Raw genomic sequence first — 6,978 nt, forward strand, 5'->3', positions numbered from 1 at the left:
GCTCTCTGCAAAATCACCGGATGTTTTGGAGGCAAGACATTACTGAACATAACGCGCCAATGTAAACTAAGATTTTTGGATATAAATATGAACTTTATCGAACAAAACATACATGTATTGTGTAACATGAAGTCCTATGAGTGTCATCTGATGAAGATCATCAAAGGTTAGTGATTCATTTTATCTCTATTTCTGCTTTTTGTGACTCCTCTCTTTGGCTGGAAAAATGGCTGTGTTTTTCGGTGAATAGGTGCTGACCTAACATAATGATATGTTGTGCTTTCGTCGTAAAGCCTTTTTGAAATCGGACACTGTGGTGGGATTAACAACAAGTTTATCTTTAAAATGGTGTAAAATACATGTATGTCTAAAGAATTTTAATTGTGAGATTTCTGTTGTTTTGAATTTGGCGCCCTGCACTTTCACTGGTTGTTGTCATATCGATCCCGTTTACGGGATCCCAGCCCAAAGTTAACCTACTTTATGTGATGTATTACTGCAATTATAGCTGCTTCCGTCCTCATCGTTCACAGGTGTTGTGTCCAAATTATGGACAATGAAAAAAATGTATCCAGGTAAAGCAGTGGCTGAGCAGCATGCCACCCTGCCTCCCACTGCTGGCTTGCTTCTGAAGCTAAGCAGAGTTGGTTCTGGTCAATCCCTGGATGGGAGATCAGATGCTGCTGGAAGTGGTGTTGGAGGGCCAGTAGGAGGTACACTTTCCTCTGGTCTAAAAAAATAATTAAAATGCTCCAGGGCAATGATAGGGTGCTGTCTTTTGGATGGGATGTTAACCTCTGGTGCAGGCGTGCCACTAGCGACACACCTCGAAAAAATTCGGTGAAATTGCAGAGCGCCGAATTCAAAATACAGAAATAGTCATAATAAACAAGTGTTATACATCGGTTTAAAGATTAACTTCTTGTTAATCCAGCCATTGTGTCAGATTTCAAAAAGGCTTTACGGCAAAAGCATACCATGCGATTATCTGAGGACAGCACCCTGCTTACAAAAGCATACAAACATTCCAACCAAGTAGAGGAGTCACGAAAGTCAGAAATAGCGATAAAATTATTCACTTACCTTTGAAGATCTTCATCTGGTTGCAGTCACAAGAGTCCCAGCTACACAATAAATGTTAGTTTTGTTCGATAAAGTCCCTCTTTATATCCCAAAAACTCAGTTTTGTTGCCGCGTTTTGTTCAGTAATCCACTGACTCAAAGGCGGTCAAAACATGCAAAAGAATACATCCTAATAGTACCGGTAAAGTTCGGCGAAACATGTCAAACGATGTTTATAATTAATCTTCAGGTTGTCAATTGTCTAAATAATCGATAATATTTCAACCAGACAATAGCGTATTCAATAGAAAGGAAAAAGAACAAAGGGCGCGCACACAGTCACGCACACAAACCAGCACTGCATGCTTCCTCAGTCCCCTGACAGAAAGGTCTCATTCTTCTTCATTTTTCAGAAAACAAGCCTGAAACAATGTCTAAAGACTGATGACATCTAGTGGAAGCCATAGGAACTGCAATCTGGGTCCTAACCCATTAGACACTCAATAGGCATTCAATTGAAAACCACCCACATCAAAAAACAAATCCTTAGGTTCTGTTATACTCACAGACATTATTTTAACAGTTTTGGATACTTTAGAGTGTTTTCTATCCAAATCTACCAATCTATATGCATATCCTAGCTTCTGGGCCTGAGTAACAGGCAGTTTACTTTGGGCATGTCATTCATCCGAATTTCCGAATACTGCCCCGTCACTAAAAAGTTAAACTGGTGTCCTGACTCTCTATGGCACGTATCGTAAGAGTAGGGGTGTTAACCCCAGTGGCTTGGCTACATTCCCAATCTGGGCCTTATATCATCCCCAGTTTACAATTGGCTCATTCATCACTATTCCCCAGGTTGTTGCTGTAAATGAGAATGTGTTCTCAGTCAATTAACCTGGTTAAATAAATAAATGAAGCAGCTCAATTAGTGATACTAGGAGAAATCTAATAAAAATGCACATCAGTATTAAGATTGATGAGTATATCTGTTGCCATCAGAAAAGCATTTGTAAGCTACACTAAAATTGCTGTATATACATAACCAATGTGATAAGTGTATTTATTTAGTATTTCTAGCACTCTGTTTACATTAAGGATAGCACATTCACTAATGTAACCTTCAGTATATAGCAATCCCAAATGGATATAGTAACCATTGAGTTGTAAAGATGAAATAGTAAACACATAATCATACACAATGCAAGTTTTTCAGCCAAATGTTTCAAATCTGCCCTATGCTGCAAATAGAATGGAGACAGTCGGCCCCCCCTAAAACCCAAAATCTATGCATAGTGTGAACGGTTCTAATAGCTGCAGTGGGGGTAATTGTGGGAGCTTGGCTCACCCGCATACTAGAGAGCAGCGTGGACGCGCACACGACACCCGTAGGTGGGACTGACTGTGCTTCCATCCTGTTATCCATACCAATTACCCTTGGGAGACTATTTGTGCTCTGTTCCAACAAATCTCTCGCTGCGTGTCATACAAAAAGGAATGTAAATTCGGACTGCAACTCCTGTATTTTGCACTCTGAGGTCCTCTGGGACCTCGCAGGGAATCAATTATGTTCACTGCTAGTATGCCTTGTCGTAATTCAGTTTTGCTCAGTAAAAACACAGCAAGCTCGAGAATTAGCATCCTCTTAGATGTTTTCTTATTGCCAATATTGAAAAATGTCATGCCTATCTGAATCAAATGTGAGACCTTTTATTTCTTTTTTTATCATCTTTTGAGACAAATCATTGATACGGGTCAGGGAATCTAATGGAAAAAACTCAAATTTTGTCTAATTTATATCTCTATTTGGTCGGTCTGATGAAGTTGGTCAAGGTTAGTGATTCATTTTATATCTTTTGCTGTTTTTTTGCGATCGCTACCTTTGCGGTGAATGAATGCGGTTGTGTGTTTGGCTATTGTGGTAAGCTAATATAATGCTATATTGTGTTTTCGCTGTAAAACACTTAAAAAATCTGAAATATTGTCTGGATTCACAAGATGTTTATCTTTCATTTGCTGTACACCATGTATTTTTCATAAATGTTTTATGATGAGTATTTAGGTATTTCACGTTGCTCTCTGTAATTATTCTTGCTGCTTCGGTGCTATTTGTGATTGTAGCTGCAATGTAAAACTATGATTTATACCTCAAATATGCACATTTTCGAACAAAACAGATGTATTGTATAACATGTTATAAGACTGTCATCTGATGAAGTTGTTTCTTGGTTAGTGACTAATTTATATCTCTATTTGGTCGGTTTTGTGATAGCTACCTATGCGGTAAAAAATGGTGAAAATATGCGGTTGAGTCTTTTGCTATTGTGGTTAGCTAATAGAAATACATATTGTGTTTTCGCTGTAAAACATTTTAAAAATCGGAAATGATGGCTGGATTCACAAGATGTGTATCTTTCATTTGGTGTCTTGGACTTGTGATTTCATGATATTTATATGCTAGTATTTACTTGTGGCGCTATGCTAGGCTATGCTAGTCAGCTTTTTTACTGATGAGGATGCTCCCGGATCAGGGATGGTGATGAAGTAGAGGTTAAACAGGTCAACATTCACAAGGCCGCTGGGCCAGACGGATTACCAGGGCGTGTACTGCGAGCATGCGCTGACCAACTGGCATGTGTGTTCACTGACATTTTCAACCTCTCCCTGTCTGAGTCTGTAATACCAACATGTTTCAAGCAGACCACCATAGTCCCTGTGCCCAAGAACACTAAGGTAACCTGCCTAAATGACTACCAATCCGTAGCACTCACATCTATAGCCATGAAATGCTTTGAACGGCTGGTCATGGCTCACATCAACACCATTATCCCAGAAACTTTAAACCCTAATTTGCATACCGCACCAACAGATCCACGATGATGCAATCTCTATTGCACTCCACACTGCCCTTTCCCACATGGACAAAAATAACACCCATGTGGGAATGCTATTCATTGACTACAGCTCTCAAAGTTCATCACCAAGCTAAGGGCCCTGGGACTAAACACCTCCCTCTGCAACTGGATCCTGGATTTCCTGACGGGCCGCCCCCGCTGGTAAGGGTAGGTAACAACATTCGCCACGCTGATCCTTATCACGGGGGCCTTTCAGGGGTGTGTGCTCAGTCAGCTCCTGTACTCCCTGTTCACTCATGACTGTACGACTCCAGCACCATCATTAAGTTTGCCAATGACACAACAGTGGCAGGCCTGATCACCGACAACGATGAGACAGCCTATAGGGAGGAGGTCAGAAACCTGACCGTGTGGTGCAAGGACAACAACCTCTCCCTCAACGTGATCAAGAAAAAGGAGATGATTTTGGACTACAGGAAAAGGAGGGCCGAGCACGCCCCCATTCTCATCAACAGGGATTTAGTGGAGAAGGTTGAGAGCTTCAAGTTCCTTGGCGTCCACATCACCAACAAACTAACATGGTCCAAGCACACCAAGACAGTCGTAAAGAGGGCACGACAAAACCTATTCCCGTATGGAGACTGAAAAGATTTAGCATGGGTCCTCAGATCCTCAAAAGGTTTTATAGCTGCCCCATCGAGAGCATCAGGACGGGTTGCATCACTAGCTGGTATGGCAACTGCTCGGCCTCCAACCACAAGGCACTACAGAGGGTAGTGCGTATGGCCCAGTACATCACCGGGGCCAAGCTTTGTGCCATCCAGGACCTCTATACCAGGCGTGTCAGAGAAAGGCCCTGAACACTGTCAAAGACTCCAACCACCCTAGTCATAGACTATTCTCTCTGCTACCGCATGGCAAGCGGCACCGGAGCGCCAAGTCTAGGTCCAAGAGGCTTCTAAACAGCTTCTACCCCCAAGCCATAAGACTCCTGAACAGCTAATCAAAAGGCGACCCATACTATTGCATTGCCCAATCCCCCCCCCCCCCCAGTCAGTTTATTAGGGAATGCCTTACAGGTGGCTGATTAGTAATCATGCACAGGTGTGTTGGGTGAGCAGAGCTGTGGGTCTGTCCTTCAGCTGGCCTGGTGCTGAAGGCAGTGCAGCCTTCCACAAGTGTTGAACTGAGTGCCGCTGTCCATGTGCTGAAGTGAGCGCACCTTCCTGTGCTGATGTGGTGTATATGTCCATGGTCCTTCAGGCACACCTATGCCCATGCCACTCACGGTGCCACAGCAGGAGACTTAGAATGAAAAGAAAATAAATGTCCTGAATATTACCTCACTTGAACACTCAGCCAAGTCTTTAGCGGTTCAATTTATCTCAACTCTCTGAGTCTGTCGCAGTATGGCAGAGAGAGAAAAGACATCAACTCAGCACACCTTCTCTAGCTGTTTATACCATTTCACTTTAATATCCTACCTGCAGCTCAGAGATCTCTCTCTCTCTCTCTCTCTCTGAGCCCCTCTGACATTAAACTTTCATAGTTTCCAAGTTCCAGTGAGCTGTTTGGAACACAAATAAGAAACTCTTAGCGGATGCAACTACACAGCTCTCTGGTCTTGGCCATTGTGGAGAGGTTGGAGTCTGTTTGATTGAGTGTGTGGACAGGTGTCTTTTATACAGGTAACGAGTTCAAACAGGTGCAGTTAATACAGGTAATGAGTGGAGAACAGGAGGGCTTCTTAAAGAAAAACTAACAGGTCTGTGAGAGACGGAATTCTTACTGGTTGGTAGGTGTTCCAAAATACTTATGCATTTCTTATAAAATGCAAGTTAATTACTTAAAAATCATACAATGTGATTTTCTGGATTTTTGTTTTAGATTCCGTCTCTCACAGTTGAAGTGTACCTATGATAAAAAATTACAGACCTCTACATGCTTTGTAAGTAGGAAAACCTGCAAAATCGGCAGTGTATCCAATACTTGTTCTCCCCACTGTATATATATTCAGAGCCATATCCCTGTCATGCTTAGAGAAGATCTTATGTCAAGTGTTATTGAAGTGTTGTGGTTGCAGGTTCACTCGGCACATCTAAAGCCTTTTCTTTTGGGGTGTTGCTATAGGCCTGTCACGAATCCCGCTTCCTGAGTCTGTTTTTGCCTGTGTTCTGTCCTGTGTTTTTCCGGTGTCCTGGAACGTACCCTTTCTGGTTGCCGGGCGACGTAGCTAGTTGGGAGATCTCTGATTACCCGCACCTGTATCCCATCAGGTATCTGCACACCTGGTCCTGATCATCACCCCTCCACTTCATAAGCTCTGACCTGCCATCTATTCCCTGCCGGATCGTTAGCCATGAACAGTATGTTGTGCCAGCGTATCAGCCTCCAGTTTGATAGAGTTTGTTTTGTTGTTTTGTACGTCTTGCTTGCCTTGAACTTACCTCCGTTTGTTCTGTCTACAGTCATTCACCCGGAACACTCACCCCATCCCTGCCTGGTCGTCGGTGGCTTCTGTTACTCCCTTGGATCTGCCTATTCACTCCCATCAACTCACCTCCGCTGCCCGCTCCGCCACCTGGATCTTTCTACCTCTACGTTTAAACTTGTAAATAAATACTCACCTTCGTCCTACTCTCCTTGTCCTGGTCTGCTTCTGGGTTCTACTTTACAAAACCGTGACAAGGCCACCAAGTGTTAAAAGTCAGCATCTAAATAATGTGTGTGAAATGCTTGATAGTGTATGTGATGTAAACAGAGAGGTCTACTTTCTTGGGGACTTGAATATTGATTGGTTTTCATCAAGCTGTCCGCTCAATAGGAAGTTTCTTACTGTAGACAGTGCCTGTAATCTGGTTCAGGTTATTCATCAACCTACCAGGGTGTTTCCAAACATTTATACTAATACTGTAGAACTTTGTTCTAAAGCTGTATCGGTACCCATTGGATGCAGTGATCACAATATAGTGGCTATTTCCAGGAAAGCCAAAGTTTCAACAACTGGGCCTAAAATAGTGTGTAAGAGATCATACAAAAGATTTTGCTGTGACTTATGTGG

General features: G+C 42.6%; 1 long non-coding RNA gene across 1 annotated transcript; it reads left to right on the top strand.

Annotated features, from left to right (window-relative positions):
* The first annotated feature begins 6,142 nt into the window (after positions 1-6,142).
* On the top strand, positions 6,143-6,554 carry LOC139028333 (uncharacterized). Its single transcript, XR_011480518.1, has 2 exons — positions 6,143-6,283; positions 6,386-6,554. It is a non-coding gene; the product is annotated as an uncharacterized lncRNA (long non-coding RNA).
* The last annotated feature ends 424 nt before the right edge of the window (positions 6,555-6,978 follow it).

This window comes from Salvelinus sp. IW2-2015, linkage group LG11 (assembly GCF_002910315.2).
Source record: "Salvelinus sp. IW2-2015 linkage group LG11, ASM291031v2, whole genome shotgun sequence".
Classification (NCBI taxonomy): domain Eukaryota; kingdom Metazoa; phylum Chordata; class Actinopteri; order Salmoniformes; family Salmonidae; genus Salvelinus; species Salvelinus sp. IW2-2015.